Source organism: Bubalus kerabau, chromosome 2 (assembly GCF_029407905.1).
Source record: "Bubalus kerabau isolate K-KA32 ecotype Philippines breed swamp buffalo chromosome 2, PCC_UOA_SB_1v2, whole genome shotgun sequence".
In the NCBI taxonomy this organism is placed as follows: domain Eukaryota; kingdom Metazoa; phylum Chordata; class Mammalia; order Artiodactyla; family Bovidae; genus Bubalus; species Bubalus kerabau.
This window is the reverse complement of record NC_073625.1, coordinates 140,283,518-140,310,392: the sequence shown is the minus strand read 5'-3', so window position 1 is coordinate 140,310,392 and position 26,875 is coordinate 140,283,518. Positions and strand designations below refer to the sequence as shown.

The 26,875-nt window shown below is 38.4% G+C and overlaps 1 long non-coding RNA gene across 1 annotated transcript in view; it reads left to right on the top strand.

Moving 5' to 3' along the window:
* Window positions 1-26,875, top strand: part of LOC129644922 (uncharacterized) — a 96,570-nt gene that overhangs the window by 51,732 nt on the left and 17,963 nt on the right. The window lies entirely within an intron of this gene.

The window sequence follows — 26,875 nt, the reverse complement described above, 5'->3', positions numbered from 1 at the left end:
AGCTCTCAGCATGGCTTAAACAGTTCTCCTGCCTTTCTCTAGTGTCCTGCTCCATGCAAAAGATTTCAGAGCCCTCAAAAGATTTCTCCACTTTTAGCAGATATTTGGTCTGTCCATCCTCCCTATTACTGTCAACAGATGACCCCTCTTTCTGCTTTATGGAGAAAATAAATGCTATCAGATATAAATTCTGTCAGCTTTCTTGCCAACATTCACATTCAAATTTCTTAGTGTAGCATTAAAATGAAAGTCATATTTTGTTGAAAACTTAAAATATATAAACTGTATTTTATGCAATTGTGTGTGTAGATATGAATAAGGCAAACTAGTTTTCTGGTCTCATGGAGTTATCATTCTATAGTAGAGGCCAAGAATAAACTCCCATATAAATTAAATATAAAAAATGATAGTTCCTAGGAAAAGAATAAAACAGGTGTGGGAGAAGGCAGCACTGAATAGGGTGGAAAGGAATGATGCTTCTTGGGCAGTAATACAGCTTGTGATTAAGAATGTAGAGCGAGATCCAAATTCTACCGCTTATTGACTGGGAAGCCTTAAGAAAGTTAAACTCTGTTGCTGAGTTTCCTCAGCATTTGTAAAGTTGGAGCCTTAATAAAACCTTTATACTAAGGTTAATGTGAAGATTAAATATATGCAGTGTGTTTAGAGCAGTGCCTGGACTGTAGTAATTGTTCGATGGTCATAGCTATTATATCTGTCAGAGATCAATTAGCATACTCAAAAGAGTTCAACTGAAGAGAGTTTAATGAGCCGGGTGTTTGTAGAGGTGTGGACTCAGCTAAGGGAACTCTCAGGACATGGCAGATCACCCAGATAATAGCAACAATAGGAAGGCATTACTGCCTTTAAGCCTAAAGGGACAAAGAGAAGGAATGTTGTTACTTACCAGAGGCTATGGGAGGGAGCAGTAACTGTGGTTGAGGATCCCCCCTAACAAGAACTGAGGTGATAGAGAAACTCTGCCACTGTTTGAAGAGTGTCTTGAAAGGGAAGAAACTGGAGATGGGAGTGTGGACAATACCTTGACCTCTCTTGTCCCACCCTTCAGTCTCTTAGCACTGTTCATTATCAGGACACCCAGCCAGAATTCAGGGATAAGAGAGTTTAGGCGGGGCCATCATGGGAGGTCATCCTTCCAAAGCACAAAACAAGGAAGAGAAGAATAGAGAATAAAAAAAAAAAAAAAAAAAAGAATAGAGAATAATTTGGGGGAAGGCAGTAGATGATCAGCTATCATCATCATTTTACCATTTCTCATTAAATATTAGGGGTGGGATAGATTGGGAGTTTAGGATTGACATGTACTCACTGCTATATTCAAATTTTACTTTTTAAAGAAGTAATTCAGGCTTTACTTTTCAACTTTTTAAGTTAGAGAAGTTGCAAAAGTGATACAGAACATTTCTATATCCTTCATTCAGTTACCATTTTCTACCACTTTCTGCCATTTCAAAATTGTCATATTTCATCTTATTTAGTTTGCTTTTTATGATGTGATGTACATATATATTGGGACATTATTGTCATCATTACTAAGTATATTTGGGGCTGAGAAGTCGGGCCATTCAGAGATCAGGGGAAACAGTACCAGAAAGAGAGAAAAGTAAGGATCAAAGCTCTGAAGCAGACTGGCTGCAGTGGTTGTGCAGATTTTGTAGGGTCTGGTATTCACAGAATCTATATTCCCCAAAAGACCTGGGTTCTATCCCTGGGTTGGGAAAATCACCTAGAGATGAGGTTTTTTTAAATTTTTTTTTATTTTTTATTTTTTTAATTTTATTTTATTTTTAAATCTGAAACACTGTATTAGTTTTGCCAAACATCAAAACGAATCCGCCACAGGTATACATGTGCTCCCCATCCTGAACCCTCCTCCCTCCTCCCTCCCCACACCATCCCTCTGGGTTGTTAAATGAGGAAGTGACTTGAGCTTATCTGTACCGACAACTGTACAGAGACAACGTTGGATGCTACCTGGAGACTGAATTTTGGCCAGGGAAACAGAAGCAGAAAAATTGTCACAGTCCTCTTGTGAGAGATGATGGTGTCTTGGACTAGAGTGGAGATTATGGAGAGAGAAGTAGACTGAATCTGGGTATGTGTAAAGTAATGCCAATAAGGCTTTCTGATTGATTGATCGAATATGGGAGGAGTTGGGGATGGTGAAAAAGAGGAATCAGGGATCCTTCCAGGTCTTTGATTTAAACAAGCAGATAGATGAGATTGGTATTTACACAAGAGTGAAAGCCTGGAAATAGAAGAAATCCCTGAATTTTGCATGTGTATGGGGGAATGGGGGAGTGAAGGTAATTGGTAATTATGGATCAGGACAGATGTCTGTGAGGCAAAGAAGTAGACATATTTAGGAGATAGTGAAGCAGTCAGTGGTGAATTAAGACCTGAAACACACATTTAAATGTCATTGGTATATTGATGGTAATTAAAGACTGAAGTGACTTAGCAGCAGTAGCAGTAGCAAAGCTATGGAAACTATAAAGAAGAGGATTAAGGATTGAGCCCCCTTTGAGAGATCCTACAAAGACAACATAGGAGACAGCATATAGATAACTCTCTCATAGACAACATAGGAGAGTAAGAATAAGCTGATAGTGAAGTAGGAAGGAAACCAGGAGTGTTTGTGACATGAATGTTAAAAAAAAAAACAAATAAAAACAAACAGCAGAGAAATGAATAAAGAATATGTGGTACATTTATACAATGGAATATTACTTAGCTATTAAAAAGAAGGAAATAATTCCATTTGCAACAACTTGTATGGACCTAGAGAATATCATATTGAGTGAAGTCATACAGAGGAGAAATATTATATGACACCCCTTACATATGGAATCTAAAAGGAAATGATACAGATGAACTTACAAAACAGAAGCAGACTCACAGACTTGGAGAATAAGTTTATGGTTGCTGGGGGAAGGGATAGTTAGGGAGTTTGGGATGGACATGTACACTCTGCTATGTTTAAAATGGATAACCAACAAGGACCTACTGTGTAGCACATGGAACTCTGTCCAGTGTTATGTGACAGTCTGGATTGGAGAGGAGTTTGGGGGAGAAAGGATACATGTATATGTATGGCTCAGTCTCCTCCCTGTTTACCTGAAAGTATCATAGCATTGCTTGTTAATTGGCTATATCCTAATACAAAATTAAATGTTAAAAAAATTAAATATTTTCTGAAATATGATTCTTAAATTTAGCAAAGTGATTTTGTGTGTGTGTGTGTGGGGAAATACCCAGCAAAACCCAGAAAGAAAGTGATTTAAGGAAGAGGGAATGGTATCCTGTGTCCTGTGGGGCTGTACATACCCTCTCCTTTCAGTTTCATGAAGCTTATGCTAAAGTTGATTATTTTTTTCTCTGTATCATTTATCTTCTCTATATCGAGAAATTGTAAGGGAATTAAGATTTTGTTAGCCATATGTCCTTCCAGCCACAGAAGCAAGGACTTCCTACCCCAACAGGATGTCTTCTGGAATCTGAGACTGAGAAGCGTGAGCGAGTTTGTTTTTGCTGTTCTGGTTTCCAGAAGGCTGGGCTTGTCAGTTCCATTGCACTGGGTTTTATTCATGTTTAGCTTCCACTGCGGGAGCTTTCGCTGAGTTGGGCTTCTGCTGCGCTTGGCCTCCACCTTGAGGGGCCAAGCCGAGGTTATTTCAGCCAGGTTAAATCCGAGAAGTGGAACCATAGATGTTGGGGGAGTTTGTAATTTCCCTGGTCTGTCTCGCTGCAGCAAAAATTTGAAGCAATGGATGGACCAGTGTTATAGCTCAGTTTTATTTGGCAAGCAAAGGAAAATGCATCCTTGAAGTGTGAGGGTGGGCCGACTCAAAAGACTCGAAGAGAAGCCAGAGGCTCAATTTTTGCTCCTCTTTTTATGTGTTTTTTCTCCTCCTCCTGAGCCTGCCCTGTGTAAACTGAGCTAGCCAGGAGAGCTGTTTGTTTCACCTGAGGTTCTCACTCCCGTCCTCAGACCTTCCTTTGTTCTATTTTCGTGGGCTTTTCCCTTCTTTGTCTTTTAGCCACTGCCATTCTGGACTCCTTTTTCCTATTCTAACTTTTCTCTCTTAAAAGCAAAAATTAACCAACCAAACAAATAAAAAACACAAATCTCTCCCTAAACTCCAGATCCAGCAGCTTCCCCACTGTTCCATAATTCAGTCATTTTCAACAGCAGTCTAAACTCTCCATTTCCACTTATCACCCAGGCAGTTCTTCATCCGCTTAACTGAGACATGATTCTTTTGGTAGCAAGTTATTAAATGCCCAGCTATAAGTGACTTAAAAATGATAATTTATTTTTCTACATCAGTTGATTTCTTTGCATACTTAAATATTTGTGTGTGTGTGGGTGTGCACACATGCTCAGTCACTCAGTTGTGTCCAACTCTTTGCCAACCCATGGACTGTAGCCTGCCAGGCCCCTCTGTCTGTGAAATATTTCAAGCAAGAATACTGGAGTGGGTTACCATTTTCTACTCCAGGGGATCTTTCTGACCCAGGGATGGAACCTGCATCTTTGTGTATCATGAATTGGCAGGCGGATTCTTTACCACTGTACCACCTGGGAAGCCCCTTAAATATTTTTGAAATTGAAAGTGAAAGTTGCTCAGTCATGTTGGACTCTTTGTGACCCCATGGACTACACAAGTCCAAGGAATTCTCTAGGCCAGAATGCTGGAGTGAGTAATTCCCTTCTTCAGGGTATCTTCCTAATGCAGGGATCAAACCCAGGTCTCCTGTATTGCAGGTGGCTTCTTTACCAGCTGAACCACAATTTTTAAGCACGTTTAATTTAGCAACTCAGTCGTGTTGATATTCTGTGATCTTGGTTTTCCCCTCATGGTCACAAGGCAGCTGCAGTGGATCTAAGGATATATTCTCAAATAGGACCTGTTTTTATCTCTCAATGTTTCTTTCACATTTCTGTAAGGGATGAAAAACCTTTCAAAAAGCCACCAGCAGAGGTCACTTAGATTTCACTGGTCAATACTGGAAAACATTCCCTAGCTATGAGGAAGGCATCTTTAGCCTCAGTGGTGGGAGACAGGATCTATCAACAAGAAAGAAGAGGGCAATAGCCATTGGGTAGGCAACAGTATGCTCTTTGCAACCCACTCCAGTATGGCTCCCACCCGGTTCCTCCTCCGAAAGAGCTTAGATGTCAATTAGTGATAGCTGCTTCACTGTGGTTTTTAGTTTTTGTTTACTTGATTGCCTTCCTTTTTCAAAAAAAGCATCTTCCTTTGCCTTCAGCGACATCAAGCTGTTCTGGAATTTTTCCTCATGTGTCTACTTCTCAGTGGCTTCCCATTGTTCTTAGGATAAAACCAAAGGTATATACTAGCCTACTACCCAAGTTTCATCACTAGCTTACCTTGCCATTGCAACTCTGCCAAATAACTCATTACTCCTGATCTTTTCCCTTCAGCTACATGGATCTACGTTCAGACACTTGAACTGTGCTCCCCTGCCTAGGAGCTTTCCTACAGGCTATTCATTCATTTCCCTGGAGTTCTTCTATCCCTTTATCTGGTTTATGCCTATTTTCCAATTTCAGTTCAAGAGTCGCTTCATCATTCATTTCAGTTCAGTTGCTCAGTCATGTCCGACTCTTTGCAACCCCATGAATCGCAGCACGCTAGGCCTCCTTGCCCATCACCAACTCCCAGAGTTCACTCTGACTCATGTCCATCGAGTCAGTGATGCCATCCAGCCATCTCATCCTCTGTCATCCCCTTCTCCTCCTGCCCCCAATCCCTCCCAGCATCAGGGTCTTTTCCAATGAGTCAACTCTTTGCATGAGGTGGCCAAAGTACTGGAGTTTCAGCTTTAGCATCATTCCTTCCAAAGAAATCCCAGGGCTGATCTCCTTCAGAATGGATTGGTTGGATCTCCTTGCAGTCCAGGGGATCTCAAGAGTCTTATGAACACCACAGTTCAAAAGCATCAATTCTTCGGCGCTCAGCTTTCTTCACAGTCCAACTCTCACATCCATACATGACCACTGGAAAAACCATAGCCTTGACTAGACAGACCTTTGTTGGCAAAGTAATGTCTCTGCTTTTGAATATGCTATCTAGGTTGGTCATAACTTTTCTTCCAAGGAGTAAGCGTCTTTTAATTTCATGGCTGCAGTCACCATCTGCAGTGATTTTGGAGCCCCCAAAAATAAAGTCTGACACTGTTTCCACCTATTTTCCATGAAGTGATGGGACCATATGCCATGATCTTCATTTTCTGAATGTTGAGTTTTAAGCCAACTTTTTCACTCTCCTCTTTCACCTTCATCAAGAGGCTTTTAGTTCTTCTTCACTTTCTGTCATAAGGGTGGTGTCATCTGCATATCTGAGGTTCTTGATATTTTTCCCCGCAATCTTGATTCCAGCTTGTGCTTCTTCCAGCCCAGCGTTTCTCATGATGTACTCTGCATATAAGTTAAATAAGCAGGATGATGATATACAGCCTTGATGTACTCCTTTTCCTATTTGGAACCAGTCTGTTGTTCCATGTCCAGTTCTAACTGTTGCTTCCTGACCTGCATACAGGTTTCTCAAGAGGCAGGTCAGGTGGTCTGGTATGCCTATCTCTTGAAGAATTTTCTATAGTTTATTGTGATCCACACAGTCAAAGGCTTTGGCATAGTCAATAAAGCAGAAATAGATGTTTTTCTGGAACTCTCTTGCTTTTTCAATGATCCAGTGGGTGTTGGCACATTGGTCTCTGGTTCCTCTGCCTTTTCTAAAACCAGCTTGAACATCTGAAAGTTCACGGTTCAGGTATTGCTGAGTATTTCCTAGTTCTCTCCACCTGCCCTGCCCCATGCTGCCCTCTTCTTTCAATCTTGTAGTTTCCTGCACTTTTGCTTTGTTGTATCCATCAGTTTGTGTGTTTATTACATTACCAAAGAATGCTTACTAGACTAAACCACTTGATTTTTAGCAGTCTCTGTTTTGTTCACCATTTTATTCTTTGTGCTCAGCACATCGCTTAGCTCAGTTAAAATACAGTTGTTTAATGGGTTAATGAATCAATTTCAATGTGTCTTCAGTCAGCTATACTCAGTTTTAATTTTCTATTTCCACTTTGCTGAGGATTAACCAAATCCCCAAGTCCATTTGTGTGCGTGTGTGCACGCATGCGCATGCACACATGCATGAATGTGTTATGTGACTATCTTAGCAAATAAGCTTGACAAGAATGAGTGACAACTCTTAGTAACTAAGGCACAAACTCTGACATATGTTTGGTTACTCAGAAGCCTTATATGCTAATTTTCTGGTTCTTGAGTTTGTTAAGGTAAACAGAGATTAGCATCTAGACCGAAGAGAGGTCTAGGCTTCCCAGGTGGCACCAGTGGGAAAGAATCCTTCTGCCAATGCAGGAGATACAAGTATGATCCCTGGGTCAGGAAGATCCACTGGAGAAGGAAATGGCAACCCACCCAGTATTCTTGCCTGGAAAACTCCTTGAACAGAGGAGCCTGGCAGGAGTCCATGAGGTTGTGAATAGTCAAACACTGTTGAGTGCACACACGCACACACACACACACACACACAGACCAATGAGATATTACTTAATTTCTTGTTGAAAATAAGATTATGAGAGAGTATGACAAACTTCCCTATGTTCGTATTTTTCTCTAATAACTGAAATAATCTGAAGAAATTAATGTCTGATTACGCTTAAAGAAGAAAAGTAAAGCTTTTACCATAACTATATTTATGATATTTTTATGCTATAATCATAAGGCATAAACAAACCCATTTCAAGAGTCTTTATAATAGATTTGAGTAAGAGGCAAGTCTTAAATAATTTGGAGATAAACACTCTAATAACACTTTTGTAAGAGTGTCACATACACATTTGCATTTTATTTAAAATAAAATTATAATCAGGGGCCTAAAGCAGTTATTCTGGGTTACTGGGAATTTTTAAGCTTTTACTTAAAATTAAAATGTTTTATGAGATGCAATTATTTTTTTAGCCTATGTGGATGAAAATTGGCAATGCAGAATTATATTTGGCTATGAGAATTCTTATATACAAACCCTAAGTAGTATTTATAAAAATCAATATTTATTAATTAGCATTGCTGCTGCTGCTGTTGCTGCTAAATCGCTTCAGTCGTGTCCGACTCTGTGCGACCCCAGAAGCAGGCAGCCCACCAGGCTCCCCCGTCCCTGGGATTCTCCAGGCAAGAACACTGGAGTGGGTTGCCATTTCCTTCTCCAATGCATGAAAGTGAAAACTGAAAGTGAAGTTGCTCAGTCGTGTCCGACTCCTAGCGACCCCATGGACTGCAGCCTACAAGGCTCCGCCATCCATGGGATTTAACATACATTTAGAGAGCTACTGATGTAGCCTGGGCAGTGTGGTAATGAGTTGATTACAAATTTCTGAGTTGGAATATGTGTTTTTATAAGTCATATAGGGATTTTTATGTGCTGTAACTATCCTTTGGACTTAAACAGTGTAATATAGGTATTTTTAGTTATTTGTGAAATACTTCTAAGCTGGTTTTGTGTGTGTGTATGTGCACAGTCACTCAGTCATGTCCAAATCTTTGCAACCCCGTGGACTGTAGCCCACCAGTTTCCTCTGTCCATGGGATTTCCCAGGCAAGAGTACTGGAGTGAGCTGACATTTCCTTCTCGAGGGGATCTTTCTGACTCAGGGATCAAGCCTGCATCTCCTGCAAGGCAGGTGGATTCTTTACCACTGATGCACCAGAGAAGCAGGCCCAAAATAAGAAAGAGTAATACATTTAAAAAGCCCACATGTTTCGTAACTAAGACAACCAGCATGTTCTCCAGAAAATTCTAAACCTTGAGTATTTCATTTTTTACACTCTGATTTTTCTTCCTCCTGTAATGGTTCAATCAGCTAAGACTGAACTGTTAGAATGTTGGATGTTGTGACCCGAATATTACCTCAGAGTACAAGAACTCAAGGCATGTTTTATTGATCTTTCTTGGGAACCAGTAAAGATAGAAGTCCTAGTCAGTAGACTTCAGCAATTGATTTTGCATTGATCTTTGCATTGTACTGTTTGCCAAAAGTTAGATGTGGTCTGTATTGCAGAATTTCTGTTTTCTTGGCCCAGACCAGAGTTGGGTCTACAAAAGATAAAGAAGTGTTAATTTGGTTGTGATCTGTCTTCTTGGTGTCTACGTAACTATAAAAGAGAGATTTTCAGGGATAAATCATCTTTGGGGATAGGCATTGGTTACAGGCGACTCTGATGTTCCCACAGTGTAAGGATCTGTCTAGGAATTCTTTTTTCAGACCTAAAGCACAGTTCTGTCTATTCTGTAACTGTCTTACAGAGTTGAGTTTGAAAGGAACTTAGGCTGTTTCCCCAGGGTCATCTAGACAGCATCAAACGTGAGAATGAATCAGAGAGAAAGGAGTATGAAGAGACAGAAATTACTCTAGAAATTATTGAGTGCCAGAGAGGTCCATTACAGGCAAGTCAGGTACATCACCTCCAAGCAATTAACACCTATATAAGCTTTGATGTAAGAAAATCAATCAAACAGATTGAATTGTCGATGCATGGCTGAAATCCTTGATTCTGATTTAAAAGGATGGTAAAGTACCAAATTCAGTTAGAGCTTTTAGTAGCACTTGGGGAATTTCCCAGTCTAGCTAACCATATGGTTATCTAGTCCTCTTGGGAAAATATAAGGCTCCTGAGTTCACTTGTTCCTCCCACCTCATTTATTTCTGTTTTTATTTTTTGAGCCTTTGCATTAGTAAGACATTGCACTGAGTTTTACATGGACTGCATCATTTAATTCCAACTGGGGAAGATTCTGTTCCCATGACCATTACATAGATTTGGAAACTGAGGCTTAGAAAAATTATCAGCTTACTTTGCTCAATTAAAACATCTCCTGCTCCCAAGGCCCAGTTTTCAGCATAGCCCCATGTCATACATGTAGTAGGCATTCAATACATATTTGAGAAAGAGAATAATAACTCACAAGTCAACAGTGATACTTTTAATTTTCAAGTTGTTTTTATCATTGTTCTATACACATTCATGACTTAGCCCACAGATATCGAACCAACCATGTGCTTTGCACTCACAAAGGAGACTAGAAAGAGTCACTCCTTGTGTGATACTTTCTTTATACCTTGAAAGTGTGCTGTGGTATTCTATGAAGAATTTCTCTCCTTCTGCTACTGCTCAACCCTTCTCCTCATACATTGTTTTAAATGTTCTGAACCTATGTAGGGCTTCCCAGGTAGTGCTAGTGGTAAAGAATCTACCTGCCAAGGCAGGAGACTAAAAGATACGGGTTCGATCCATGAGTCAGGAAGATTCCCTGGAGGAGGGCATGGCAACCCACTCTACTATTCTTGCCTGGAGAATCCCATGGACAGAGGAGCCTAACAGGCTACAGTCCATAGGGTCTCAAAGACTGGACACGACTAAAGCGACTTAGCATGCACATGCCTGTGTAGGTTAAATTTCAAACTACTTCACAGTTTGTTCGGTGCCTAAATTCTCCACCTTTACAGTGGCCCTGAGAATAATACATCATGGCATAGCTTTGAGAAATAAATTAAATAAAGCTTGTGAAGTTGTACTTTTCAGACTGTGGTGAAGGACCATTTTTGAAAAGAATGTTTTCCTTAAGGAAAAATTAAATGAAAAATCAAAAGAAATTTTTATGATTAGATTCAGCAGATGAGGTTACTATGTCAAATGGCTATAACATTTTTGCAAAGGTTACTCTCATTTCTGTGCTTGTCTCACAGCAGACTGATAGGGGATAGATCCCTGAGAGTACCCCCGCACATGTTAAATGCTTGCAAAGTATTTGCATTTCCGTTGAAAACAAGAAAGGTACCAATGGCACTCCTAGTTTCTACCTTTCTTGCCCGTTTAACCCTCTCTCCAAACTACTTGTTTCTTTCCAGATTTTCTCTCTTAGATTTTTAACTACTTCTTTTCTTCCTCTGCACCATTATTGCTCTTGTCAAATCTTCCTTAAAATTTAACCCTTGGACTGGAGGCTCCCTCTTTGTGCATGCGTCTCCTTGGGTCTTCCATTTCATTAGAAGGTCACTTCTAAATCCCTACTACCTAGTCCCTCTTCCCTGCCTCTACCACTTCCACCTGGAGGAGTTTGTCTTCCCATTCAGTTCAGTTCAGTCGCTCAGTCATGTCTGACTCTTTGCGACCTCATGGACTGCAGCACACCAGGCCTCCCTGTACAATCACCAACTCCTGGAGCTTATTCAAACTCATGTCCATCATGTTGGTGATGCCATCCAGCCATCTCATCCTCTGTCATCCCCTTCTCCTCTCACTGTCAATCTTTACCAGCATCGGGGTCTTTTCCAATGAGTCAGCTCTTCGCATCAGGTGGCCAAAGTATTGGAGTTTCAGCTTCAGCATCAGTCCTTTGAATGAATATTCAGGACTGATTTCCTTTAGGATGGACTGGTTGGATCTCCTTGCAGTCCAAGGGACTCTCAAGAGTCTTCTCCAACACTGTAGTTCAAAAGCAATCAATTATTTGGTGCTCAGCTTTCTTTATAGTCCAACTCTCACATCCATACATGACTACTGGAAAATCCATAGCTTTGACTAGATGAACGTTTGTTGGTAAACTAATGTCTCTCCTTTTAGTATGCTGTCTAGGTTGGTATAACTTTACTTCTAAGGAGCAATCGTCTTTTATTTTATTTTTTTTTCTTTTAGGGTTAGCAGATGAATGGATAAGAAAGCTGTGGTACATATACACAATGGAGTATTACTCAGCAATCGTCCTTTAATTTCATGGCTTCAATCACCATCTACAGTGATTTTGGAGCCAAAGAAAATAAAGTCTCTCACTGTTTCCATTGTTTCCCCATCTATTTGCCAGAAATTAATGGGACTGGATGCCATGATCTTAGTTTTTTGAATGTTGAGTTTTAAGCCAGCTTTTTCACTCTCCTCTTTCACTTTCATCAAGAGGCTCTTTAGTTCTTCACTTTCTGCCATAAGGGTGGTGTCATCTGCGTATCTGAGGTTATTGATATTTCTCCCTGAAGTCTTGATTCCAGCTTGATTCCCTCCTTCATCCAGTCCAGCATTTCTCATGATGTACTCTGCAAATAAGTTAAATAAGCAGGGTGACAATATACAGCCTGATGTACTCTTTCCTTATTTGGAACCAGTCTGTTGTTCCATGTCCAGTTCTAACTGTTGCTTCTTGACCTGCATACAGATTTCTCAGGAGGCAGGTCAGGTGGTCTGGTATTCCCATCTCTTTAAGACTTTTCCAGTTTTTTGTGATCTACACCGTCAAAGGCTTTGATGTAGTCAATAAATTCAATTAATTCTGCCTTCACGGTGAATTTACCCTTTAGCTTTGTTACTGGACTCCCAGATTAAGGCAATAACCCCTTACTGGTCTCTCTACCATCATTTTCCTTCTGTTTCAAATTATTTCCTATGCAGTAGTTATTATTCACCATTTTCATATCTCCCTCTACTTCAAAATGATTGCCATTTATTTTTCCTTTTAAAATTTCTATTTAGGAGTTGATAACAATATTTCCAAGCAGATTCAAAAATACATGTTTATTTTCTCCTATGTTTTATTTTAACTCCAACAGTGTCTTCTACCAATTCTATTAAAAATCCAGAATCTCTTAGTTTCTTCCATTTATCTATCCACCATTCATCCCTCATCTCTTCTCCGAAGACTCTTTAAAAGTCTAGTAATGGAGAATTGTTTTATATAAGAAAGGTACAATTTACACCTTGTTCTGATGCCTCTGGGATGTTATCTTTGCTCAAATCTAGCTCTGTGAAGAAACCTATTGTTCTTAAACTATGGACTGAAGATCTTCGGGGAGTACTAAAATTTCTACTAGTGATCTGTGATTTTATTGGTACACCCAAGCATTGATATTATTAAATGTTCTGCATAATTAAAACTCCACTTACACTAGTAAGAATCATCTTGCTCATAAACATCAGTAGAGCATAATTCATTCAAAACTCTTTGAAAACAAGTTAATACAAGATATAAATACAAGTATGCTTTCTCTCAATTGCTTTTGGAAATTTTCACAACCCATGTTTCTTCCACACCTAAACCCCTCAATTTATCTAAATTTTTTTTCTTAGTTCTCTTCAGTACAGATGTATTACTCCTGCTGGCTTGATTCTGTAATGATACTTCACATTGGTCAAATATCTGATAATATTTCACATATTTTACATTCTATTCCTCAACTTTCACCACTGATGTTACCATTGCCTTGAATGTTTCTTTGTCATTTTTCTGCCATTTAGTATTTGTTTATTACTGCTTTTATCATTATTATTATCATTGTCATTGTCATCATCTCTGATTTGGCTTAATGACTCACTTCCTCCCTCCAAGAAATTGTCTTGACTAACTTTAGGCAATCTGTTTTCAAAATATGACCTAAGAATCCCTCAAAGTTCCTGATATCCTTTCAACTGCATATCTGTGTGTGGACAGATTTTCTTGTAATATATCAAGCAAAACAACATATCGCAACACACTGAGTGCCGAAGCAGATATGACAACCCAGCTGTCTTATAATAAGCCCAGCATTAAAGACACTTACAAAAGTGTTAACCGATGCTACTCTTCACTTCTCATTGAATCTTTTGGTTTGAAAAGTATTTTATTTTTATAAAATATATATTGTTGATGTATATTAGATTTATTATTTTTATTTAAAAATGAAGCAGTAAATACATATTTTAAGTGTTTCAAAATTTAATTTATATTATGATAATCCATAGGTGTACCCTAAATATATTAATAGAAAGAGTCTTTGCCATACTCCATAATTTTTCAGAGTCTAAAAAAGTCCAAAGACCAAAAATTTGAGAACTGTTGTTTTAGGCATACAAGGGGCATTTTGTTAACTATCTGCTCATATTCTCCAGCTGTATAAGTAATAATAAATATCATTTACTGAGAGTCTACCATAGAGATGCATGTTATTTTATCTCTAACCCACATAATAACTCTGTAAATTAGCTTTCTTATTCTAATTTTACAGATCGTAAACTGGAGTTTAGAGAAATTAAGAAATCCTCCAGGTTCTCCCAGAAATTAAATGGTAGTGTCAGACTACCACTTGACTCCAAATCTTTAGTATTTCTTACTATTTAATACTGTCTTTCATAAATGCACATTATTACTAAAACCACCTCCTGTGGCCTGAGTTAAAACTCTATACACAAGGAGTTAATGAACAAAATGATTATTGGATACATATGGACATTTTCCAGAAACCCTTAAAGGGAAGGTTAATCTTCAAATGACCTGTTTATCTTTAGAACTATTTTTCTTTTTTTGAAATTATTTTCAGTTCTGAATTGCCTTCTTTAGACAGTGGGATATTGGTTTCACAAATCAATATGTTTCAAAGAATGAACACAGTTCATTCAGCTTTTCCTAGGATGAGCTTTTGAAGCCTAATTCTATATTAATTCACCTGTAGTTGCTTAACTTGATCTGGAAACACTTCATAATTCCATTTCTTGATAATATGCTTAGTCATTTCACCACAGAGAAATTAGGATTTTTCAAAGTTATCAGTGCACAGTTAAGCTTTGCTCAATTAACTTGCCTACTGTCATGCTTGTAGGGTGCCGTGTCCTGCAACTCAGAGAACTAAAACAGCATCACAGAGGATACTGGCTTTTGTAGACTGAGCCCACATTTAAGATACAGTGCTCAGAAAAAAAAATAAATCATTGATTTTATTTGTTCCTGAGAATTTCGTGCAGGAAGGATCACTGCAGGACTGACTCATCTTGTAGGAACCTTACATAAATTTGTAATGGAAAGATCCTAGGAGATGAGACCTATCAGGAAAGCAGGGAAAAGAGAAACACCCCAGCTTAGTGTATAGAAACACAGTAGTTACCTGAGGAAGGGAATTGGTAAAACAAGGTAATGCATTAGTGTTAGTCAAATTTGATGTAAAGACCTGACTTTCAAATGGAAATGTCCAAGGAGGCAGTTGGAAATCTCTGACTGAGCTTAAGGAAAGAACAGGATGGAATTACTATAAGTGAACAGTTTGGATTAGAAGTGAGAGTTGAGGCCATATTTCTTTTGAATGGAAATCACAAAGAAATAAGCCTAAAGGAATGACTGCTAAGCATTGTACAAATCCTGTGTCAGACTGAAAGATGAAGAAAAGAACAAGATAAAAATGGCCAAAATAAAATATAGGAGACATGCAATTACAATACACAAGTTCAAGTGAGAAAGAATTTCAGGAAAGGATATTTCATCAACAGTATAAACTGTTTCAGAGGAGGTGGAATTAAAAGAGAAAAAGAACACTGCTTGTCAACCAGAAAGCCATCAATGATCTGTGAATTGTTGGTGTGAAGGCTAGATCCTCAAGAATGAGAATAGAAATAAGATGGTAGTTTAAGGAACTAATGGAAAGACAACAATTGTAAATAAAGAAATGAAAATAAACAGACAAGGTTTTAAAGTAGACTGATGGGTGCAGTTGGAATGATGCATGGTTGACTCGAGAAAAATTTCTGTATCCTCAGGTTGTCTGGTCAGCATGTGAAACATATACCCTCTGAGCACCTGTGCTATATGGCACTCTTCTCAGAGCTTGGAATACACCAGTATATTTTAACCCCGCATCCCAATACTGTGAAGCCTAATGTCTTTTTTAACTACTTAACGATCTCCTGGCCCTGGGCTAATTAAGCACCATTTGAAGAATCATATTGTTGTGTACGTGATATGGTGTTTTAGTAAACTGGCTCCCTGGGGGGAAAAAACCTTAAAAAATGAAAAGCCATAATGTACTATTGGATTATTTTCTTGGTATAAATATTATACAATGGCCAGTTTCTAGCTACAACATCATACCATGTACATGAGTTGGGCATGTGCAGAATGGCCTCCTGGGAGCCAGTACAGCCAGCCTTCAGCATGGTCCTGGCATGTCTTGTTTTGTGTTCTGAGTATATTGATATACTTCTAACCTGACTTCATTCATCTGTACAGTGGAGAAACTATTTTGCAGTTATTATAGAGATGGAGTTTATTGCTGAATAGTTTTGGTGGAATCAAAAACAGGAGGATGCAAGCTATTGAAAAGATCACCTTAATCATAGATCTTTATATGTGAAAATAATTTTAAATTTAGATGTGAAAAACAACAGACAATTAAAAAATAAACTCACAGATGGTATACAACTTTAGAAATACTGTAATAACACCTCATTTTCTAACACCATCAGGGGATGAGCTGTTTCACATAAGTGAATTTTCCTATTGAATAGAACTTACAGATTTAAGTACTAGCACTTTTTAATTTTAAACAAGTTTATGTGGAAACTTCAAAAATGGATTAGACAATTCCTTGCCTTTTTATATTTATAACATATGTTGTGAATTCAAAAATAATGTATGATCATTATATAACATTTTAAAATAGACATATAGAGGATAAAATAAAAATCTATTTTTAATCTCATCATGTAGAGATAATTAATATTATGATGTTGGTTTATTTCATTTTTATCTTATCTGCATTCATGTTTTTAAAGAGTTGAATTATTTTGTATCTAGCATATGCCACATAATATTATTTGTAAGCATTTTCCTGCATTATTAACTATTCTTGGAACACATGATTTTTAATGGGTGCATAATATTTCAGCAAATGGATATATTACAATTATTTTAAATATATGCATACTGTTTTCAGTTCAGTTCAGTTCAGTCCCTCAGTCATGTCTGACTATTTGAGACACCATGAACCGCAGCACGCCAGGCCTCCCTGTCCATCACCAACTCCCGGAGTCCACCCAAACCCATGTCCATCGAGTCGATGATGCCATCCAACCATCTCATCCTCTGTTGTCCCCTTCTCCTTCTGCCCTCAATCTTTCCCAGCATCAGGGTCTTTTCCAATGAGTCAACTCTTCGCATGAGGTGGCCAAAGTATTGGAGTTTCAGCTTCGACATCAGTCATTCCAATGAACATCCAGGACTAATCTCCTTTAGGATGGACTGGTTGGATCTCCTTGCAGTCCAAGGGACTCTCAAGAGTCTTCTCCAACACCACAGTTCAAAAGCATCAATTCCTCAGTGCTCAGCTTTCTTCACAGTCCAATTCTCACATCCATACATGACCACTGGAAAAACCATAGCATTGACTAGACAGACCTTTGTTGGCAAAGTAATGTCTCTGCTTTTTAATATGCTGTCTAGGTTGGTCATAACTTTCCTTCCTAGGAGTAAGTGTCTTTTAATTTCATTGCTGCAGTTGCCATCTACAGTGATTTTGGAGGCCACAAAAATAAAGTCAGCCACTGTTTCCGCTGTTTCCCCATCTATCTGCCATGAAGGGATGGGACCGGATGCCATGATCTTAGTTTTCTGAATGTTGAGCTTTAAGCCAACTTTTTCTCTCCTCTTTCACTTTCTTCAAGAGGCTCTTTAGTTCTTCTTCACTTTCTGCCATAAGGGTGGTGTCATCTGCATATCTGAGGTTATTGATATTTCTCCCGGCAATCTTGATTCCAGCTTGTGCTTCCTCCAGTCCAGCGTTTCTCATGATGTACTCTGCATATAAGTTAAATAAGCAGGGTGACAATATACAGCCTTGACATACTCCTTTTCCTATTTGGAACCAGTCTGTTGTTCCATGTCCAGTTCTAACTGTTGCTTCCTGACCTGCATACAGGTTTCTCAAGAGGCAGGTCAGGTGGTCTGGTATGCCCATCTCTTTCAGAATTTTCCACAGTTTATTGTGATCCACACAGTCAAAGGCTTTGGCATAGTCAATAAAGCAAAATAGATATTTTTCTGGAACTCTCTTGCTTTTTCCATGATCTAGTGTATGTTGGCAATTTGATCTCTGGTTCCTCTGCCTTTTCTAAAACCATCTTGAACATCTGGAAGTTCATGGTTCATGTATTGCTGAAGCCTGGCCTGGAGAATTTTGAGCATTACTTTACTAGTGTGTGAGATGAGTGCATTTGTGCAGTAGTTTGAGCATTCTTTAGCATTTCCTTTCTTTGGGATTGGAATGAAAACTGACCTTTTCCAGTCCTGTGGCCACTGCTGAGTTTTCCAAATTTGCTGGCATATTGAGTGCAACACTTTCACAGTGTCATCTTCCAGGATTTGAAATAGCTCACCTGGAATTCCATCACTTCCACTAGCTTTGTTTGTAGTGATGCTTTCTAAGGCCCACTTGCCTTCATGTTCCAGGATGTCTGGCTCTAGGTGAGTGATCACACCATCATGATTATCTTGGTCATGAAGATCTTTTTTGTACAGTTTTTCTGTGTATTCTTGCCACCTCTTCTTTATATCTTCTGCTTCTGTTAGGTCCCTACCATTTCTGTCCTTTATTGAGACCATCTTTGCATGAAATGTTCCCTTGGTATCTCTAATTTTCTTGAAGAGTTCTCTACTCTTTCCCATTCTATTGTTTTCCTCTATTTCTTTGCATTGATCACTGAGGAAGGCTTTCTTATCTCTGTTTGCTCTTCTTTGGAACCCTGCATCAAATGGGTATATCTTTTCTTTTCTCCTTTGCTTTTCATTTCCCTTCTTTTCACAGCTATTTGTAAGGCCTCCTCAGACAGCCATTTTGCTTTTTTGCATTTCTGTTTCTTGGGGATGGTCTTGATTCCTGTCTCCTGTACAATGTCATGAACTTCCATCCATGGTTCATCAGGCACTCTGTCTATCAGATCTAGTCCCTTAAATCTATTTCTCACTTCCACTGTATAGTCATAAGGGATTTGATTTAGGTCATGCCTGAATGTTCTAGTGGTTTTCCCCACTTTCTTCAGTTTCAGTCTGAATTTGGCAATAAAGAGTTCATGATCTGAGCCACAGTCAGCTCCTGGTGTTGTTTTTGCTGACTGTATAGAGCTTCTCCATCTTTGGCTGCAAAGAATATATTCAATCTGATTTCAGTGTTGACCATCTGGTGATGTCCATGTGTAGAGTCTTTTCTTGTGTTGTTGGAAGAGGGTGTTTGCTATGACCAGTGCGTTCTCTTGGCAGAACTCTATTAACCTTTGCCCTGCTTTATTCTGTACTCCAAGGCCAAATTTGCCTGTTACTCCAGGTGTTTCTTGACTTCCTACTTTTACATTCCAGTTCCCTTTAATGAAAGGGGCATCTTTTTTGGGTGTCCTGTTATTTAGGTTGTTTCAATTTTTTCTTAAATTTAGTGTGCTGTAATGGTACTTTATTTATCTTTATATACATCTTTGACATTCATGATAATAGAGTCTTGGTAGTGGAATTAGTTGGTCAAAAGATAAGGTGATTGTTTTAAAGTTTTAGTGGAACTGGTTAAATTATAGTACAAATTGGTTAAACTTTGATTTCAGAAAGATTATTAAAATTAATACTTCCATAAAAAATGTATAAGAGTAACCATCTATTTGTGTTTTCACCATGAACAAGTATAGGTATCTTTGCCACTGTTTCTAACCCATGTGCTGCATGTCGTAATGACAGTCATCATCATTCACATAAGTGGGATAAATGAGATAAGTGAAAGCATGTAGTCTGCTCCCTGGCACATAGTTATTGTTTAGTAATAGCTTCATAGGTCACAGTTATGGGTTCATTCAATAAAGATTTATTTCTCATTCACATTCATTGTGGGTCAGTGAGGGGCCTGCTCTATGCTCTCATACAGGCATCCAGGCTTCTTCCCTCTGTTGGCTCCACCATCACTTTGGGCCTCAGAATTTTCCTATTTCTTTTTCCCAGCTTTGTTGAAATATAATTGACATAGAAGAAAGTTTAAGATGTACAGCATGATGACTTGATATACATATGTTGCAGAGTGATTGTCATAATAAGGTTGGTTAACACCTTCTTCTTACATAATTGCATGTGTGGTGAGAAACTTTAAAATTTACTGTCTTAGCAACTTTCAGGAGTACAATACAGAATGTTAACTATAGTTACTGTGCTGTGTACTGCATCTGTAATAAGTGAGTTCAGTCAGTGCAGTTTCATATTGTGGTTGAAAAAATTGAAAATAAAACTTGTTCTAAATGTTATCCACTGTAGTTCAACTAAAAGTATATAAAGGGAAATTCACTATGAGTTCTGTAATTGAGGAACTGATCTGAATTGTTGTATGACTAGGTTATGATAGAGCTACTCTTGATTCCATAGCTACTAAATGTATGGTCTTCATCTGAAAGATGTTTTATAGTTTTTTAAATTTTATTTTATTTTTAAACTTTACATAATTGTATTAGTTTTGCCAAATATCAAAATGAATCCGCCACAGGTATACATGTGTTCCCCATCCTGAACCCTCCTCCCTCCTCCCTCCCCATTCCATCCCTCTGGGTCGTCCCAGTGCACCAGCCCCAAGCATCCAGTATCGTGCATCGAACCTGGACTGGCAACTCATTTCATACATGATATTTTACATGTTTCAATGCCATTCTCCCAAATCTTCCCACCCTCTCCCTCTCTCACAGAGTCCATAAGACTGTTCTATATATCAGTGTCTCTTTTGCTGTCTTGTACACAGGGTTATTGTTACCATCTTTCTAAATTCCATATATATGCGTTAGTGTACTGTATTGGTGTTTTTCTTTCTGGCTTACTTCACTCTGTATAATAGGCTCCAGTTTCATCCACCTCATTAGAACTGATTCAAATGTATTCTTTTTAATGGCTGAGTAATACTCCATTGTGTATATGTACCACAGCTTTCTTATCCATTCATCTGCTGATGGACATCTAGGTTGTTTCCATGTCCTGGCTATTATAAACAGTGCTGCGATGAACATTGGGGTACACGTGTCTCTTTCCCTTCTGGTTTCCTCAGTGTGTATGCCCAGGAGAGGAATTGCTGGGTCATAAGGCAGTTCTATTTCCATTTTTTAAGGAATCTCCACACTGTTCTCCATAGTGGCTGTACTAGTTTGCATTCCCACCAACAGTGTAAGAGGGTTCCCTTTTCTCCACACCCTCTCCAGCATTTATTGCTTGTAGACTTTTGGATCGCAGCCATTCTGACTGGTGTGAAATGGTACCTCATAGTGGTTTTGATTTGCATTTCTCTGATAATGAGTGATGTTGAGCATCTTTTCATGTGTTTGTTAGCCATCTGTATGTCTTCTTTGGAGAAATGTCTATTTAGTTCTTTGGCCCATTTTTTGATTGGGTCATTTATTTTTCTGGAGTTGAGCTGTAGGAGTTGCTTGTATATTCTCGAGGTTAGTTGTTTGTCAGTTGCTTCATTTGCTATTATCTTCTCCCATTCTGAAGGCTGTCTTTTCACCTTGCTAATAGTTTCCTTTGATGTGCAGAAGCTTTTAAGGTTAATTAGGTCCCATTTGTTTATTTTTGCTTTTATTTCCAATATTCTGGGAGGTGGGTCATAGAGGATCCTGCTGTGATGTATGTCAGAGAGTGTTTTGCCTATGTTCTCCTCTAGGAGTTTTATAGTTTCTGGTCTTACGTTGAGATCTTTAATCCATTTTGAGTTTATTTTTGTGTATGGTGTTAGAAAGTGTTCTAGTTTCATTCTTTTACAAGTGGTTGACCAGATTTCCCAGCACCACTTGTTAAAGAGATTGTCTTTAATCCATTGTATATTCTTGCCTCCTTTGTCAAAGATAAGGTGTCCATGTGTGCGTGGATTTATCTCTGGGCTTTCTATTTTGTTCCATTGATCTATATTTCTGTCTTTGTGCCAGTACCATACTGTCTTGATAACTGTGGCTTTGTAGTAGAGCCTGAAGTCAGGTAGGTTGATTCCTCCAGTTCCATTCTTCTTTCTCAAGATCGCTTTGGCTATTTGTTCTGTATCCATCATAAGGTTATTAGGCTTGGGTGAGATCAAGCATTCAAAAGAAATAAAGGTGGTATCAAAAAATACTACTATATTAAATAATATACTATTTATGTTTCAAAGCTTTAAATTTTAATCATCTGTATTGCTTTCTATGTGTTTCTGGTTTGGATATATTTTACACAAAACTTCAGTAATTTATCCTTGACATTACAATGGATAATGTACCTTTAAAATAGTTACTGAAACATATCTTTAAAGAGAGCAACTTTGTCAATTTCCAAGTGAGCATTTGGTCACTAAAACATAGCAGTATCCTTCTGTGTTGTTGAAAGTGAAGTTGCTCAGTCGTGTCCAACTCTTTGCGACCCCATGGCCTGTAACCTGTACCTGGCTCCTCTGTCCACGGCATTCTGGAGGCAAGAATACTGGAGTGAGTTGCCATTTCCTTCTCCAGGGGATCTTCCCGACCCAGGGATCGAACCCAGGTCTCCCACATTGCAGGCAGATAGATGCTTTACCCTCTGAGCCACCAGGGAAGCTGTGTGTTGTTAACTATTAGTAGTTCTCCTACTTCCACTTAACAGTGATGGTTGTCTCCTCTTCTCTAATGGTTCCTGGGAAAGCAGTTCTATTACATAGGCTGTGGTATGTTTGCATGGCTAATTAGTCTCTGTCACTTAAAAATGCTTCTTGACTTGTGACACTTGTACCCATAATTTTAAAAGATTCAAGAGAATATTCCTAGGGTAGTTGGATTGAAACTGGCATTTGGGGGATGTCTATAATGCAAAATTAAGTCCTCAAACTGTTGGTATTTATATATATTTGAAAACTTAAAAAGAATCAGTAGCATTTAGTACATCTACAATGTTGTGCAGCTACAGCCTCCATCTTATTCTAGATCGTCCTTATTACTCCAAAGTTAAACCCCTTAAGTGATTTCTCCCTATTCTCCCTACTCTCTGACCCTTCAATCCCCATTCTGAATTCTGTGTTTTTAAATGCTTTTTATTTAGAAATAATTTAAAACTTATGAAAAGTTACAAAATAAAAATAGTACAAAAGATACCTATATGCATTTTATCCAGATTCACCTACTGTAAATTTTTTAACCCTTTTGCCTCTTTCTTTAAATATGTAATTATTATAATTACATATTAATTATAGATATATATTCTTCTATAATTATACCCACGTATATAGATATATTATAAACCAGTTTGAGAGTAGTCGTTAGACACCTGTGTGGTTTGGACAGATTCCCCTTTAGAACTGACTTGTCCTGTTCTATAGGCCACCAGGACTGCATCTAAAGCATAGACTTGGCTATATCTCTCATACAATCAAAACCCAATAAAAACTCCTTTTTGCTTACAGAGTAATCTGTTTTGTACAGCATTCAGTCTGCTCCATACTCTGTCTTCGATCTCCTCTCCCACCTCTTCAGTTGCCCCTATTTCCTTGTCTGTCATTAGTTCTATCCATACTGAACTGCCTCTGATTGCCTATGTTTTGAATTATTTTTCTGGAAGTTTTTTCTCTTTGTCTCCTCGTTAGGTTCATCCATGGCTCAGCTTAAATGCTCTGTCAGATCGAAGATCCCTGACCTGTTCCCCCAACACATAGAACTTGCAGCATAGGGACTAAAATCATGGATTTGTTTGGCTGAATCTGGGTCTGTATTCTTTAGCCATGTGGTTTTCATAAATTTCCTTGTTTCTTCTGCTGCTTACCTGTAAGCTGTTAGTAATGATAGCACTCATCTCCTGAAGCTGTTCATAGTATTAAATAAGATAATGCCTCTAGCTTCTAAGAGCCTAAAACTGTATGTGTTGTGTGTTAGTTGCTCAGTCTTGTCCAACTGTTTGAGACCCCATGGACTGTAGCCCACCAGGCTCCTCTGTCCATGGGATTTTCCAGGCAGGAATACTGGAGTGGGTTGCCATTCCCTTCTCCAGGAGATCTTCCTGACTCAGGGGTAGAACCCAGGCCTCCTGCATTGCAGGCATATTCTGTACCCTCTGAGCCACCTGTAAGACTCTGAAGAAGTGAATTTGCTCAGTCGTGTCCCACTCTTTGCAATCCTATGGACTGTAGCCTACTAGGCTCCTCCATCCATGGAATTTTCAAGGTAAGAATACTGGAGTAGTTTGCCATTTCCTTTTCCCTAAAACAGTATAGAAAATAGTAAGGAGTCAGTAACATGTTAATTACAGATTTTTGCAGCACACAACTAAGTATATTCTGATTTGTTGTTGTTTAGTCATTAAGTCGTGTCTGACTCTTCTGCAACCCCATGGACTGTAGCGTGCCAGGCTCCTTTGTCCATGGGATTTCCCAGGCAAGGGTACTAGAGTGGGTTGCCATTTCCTTCTCCAGGAAATCTTCCCAATGCAAGGATAGAACCAGCATCTCCTGCATTGGGAGACAGATTCTTTACCACTGAGCCACCTGCGAAGCCGATATTCTGATTAGTTGTTTATGTATCTGTCAGTCTCCCATGGAAGATTATAAACTTCTTAATGGTTAAGACCTTTGTTTATTCATCTTTATACCTCCAGCCCAGGCTTCAGTAGAGTTCACTCTTGGATAATAAACACTGCTGATTCTATAGGTAAATGTGCTTCTGACAGAATAGGTTGTAAGAGGAATCTTTGACATAACATAAAGCAAAGGTGCAATCTGCATTGAATCTTTAGCTCATAATTGCTTTTGTAATCCCAGCAAAGAAGAATTCTGATGTTTTTCTAGGGAAAAAATCAAGTGAAAGAGTAAGTTGCTTTCCAGGAAAAAAAAATACAATAGAAGTCTTTGTCATTTTAGCAATTTACTGAAGGAAGACATTGCACTTTGGGATACTTCTGTTGGTTCAGATCATCCTCGAGGAAATAAAGGTAATTTCTAGGAAATGACTGTAGTGCGGTGCAGGTAACAGGAATTGTGAAGGAAACAGATGACAAAGAGACAAAAATTCACAATAAGCTAATAGTACTTCAGAATCAGTTACTAAGATTGAAATTTATCACAGATGTACTTGTTAGCTAGGGTGCCGTAACAAGTTATCACAAACTAAATGGCTTAAACAACAAAAGTTTATTGTTTCACCGTTCTGAAGTCCTAGATCAAGGTGTCAGCAGGGTTGAATCCCTCTGAGGGCTGGGAAAAAGAATCATGCCTCTTACCCAGCTTTCGGTGTTTTACTGGCAAACTTTGGTGTTCTTTGGCTTACAGGTACATCACCCTGGTCTCTGCCTTCATGTTCAAGGCATTCTCCTTGTATCTGTTTAAAATTCCCTTGTTTATGAGGACTTGCTGTGCTTGTGTTTAGTCACTCAGTCATGTCCAACTCTTTGCAACTCCATGGACTGTAACCCTGCCAGGCTCCTCTGTCCATGGGGATTCTCCAGGTAAAAATACTGGAGTGGATTGCCATGCCCTCCTACAGGGGATCTTCCCAACCCAGGGATCAAACCCAAGTCTCCCACATTGCAGGCAGATTCTTGACTGTCTGAGCCATAAGGATGCAAGTCCTTATATGGACACAAGTCATATTGGGTTAGGAGCCCAACCTACTATAGTATGACTTCGTCTTAATTACATCTGCAAATACCCTGTTGCTTTTGCTGTAGGTCCCATTCTGAGATATCAGGGGTTAGGATTTCAACATATAAATTTTGGAGAGAGATCATCAACCTTCAGCAAAGACGTTAGCGAATGTGTTTAACGTTTATTAAAGGCAGAATTTCAATGCGTATGATTTTGTCCTTCTACTTGGCTTGTTATGGCATTGTTTTATGCTGCTTTTTGGCACTTAGGTGTTGAGAACAAACACATTTAATGTTTCTCAACTTGTGTTTATGATACTTGCTATTCCTGTGCCCTAGAGAAATTTCCTGTCTAAATAGATAGGTTTATGATTGCTTAGAGATCATGAACCTGAACTTTGCTGAAGCAGGCAGGTTTGCAAATTTTAGCAGTATTGACATTCCAAGAAAGAAGATAATGAATTCCAGCTTTCAGAAATTCAGATCTGATTATTAATGCAGAAGTTAATGGGGTTAATATAAAACTCACCAGAAGTAAAATATTTAGAACAACTGCAGAGCTATCATAGAATTTAGGGACTTGGGGAACATGCTATCCTTCTCTTAAGAAAAGATAATTAGATCCAAAATAGAGAACCCTGTATTCTCAGTCCCTAAGCACAGACACAGGATGCTGGTTACATTACACTGTAAGATAAATTTGAAAATGCTTAGCTTCTTAGTGTGCCCAGTGGTAATGTATCTTAAAATCTGACCATAAGCTTTAGAGCTGTCTCTTTCTTTCTTCTTCCTTTTTTCCAACAAAGAAACAAATCTTCCCTATCTTCTCTGTTATTTCATCCTTTTCATTATGCCTTTATGAATGACTCCATTGTTTTACCTCCTTACATCTTGACCTATATAGAAAGTGTATAGGTGAGCCATGTAGGGAATTGTGTTCTTTATGCAGAAAGAATGTTTCAAGAGTAAAATTTGTAGTTAGGAATTATATTAAATAGTTAAATAGAAAATAGCTTCTTTTAGCAAATTGTATTTGAGTTAACCTTGAGGAACTGCCAGTATCTAGCATTGTGCCTTGGGTAGAAGGAGTTTATTAATATTTCCAACCTCCTTAAACTTATTAAAATTATCCTCTATTTAATATTTTTTACTGAAAATTAATATTTTTCTCTCTTACTATTATTAATAAAGAAATAGTCCTACCTAGAATGTGAACACAAAAAATGTCACAGGGACATAAGTTCTTAGAGAATTTAATTACTATGCCTGCAGTATCTTGTTCTCAGCATTTTTCAATTATCAACTTTTAAAAAATCTGTTATTTATGTTAAGTTACTTTTATTTAACTCTTGAGTTTTTGACCAAAATAAGATAGCAAGTTGGTTTTATCTGTCCTCTCAGGAATCTTTTGGGTTGATGTATCTCTCATCATGAATAATTAAACAGTGTTGGAT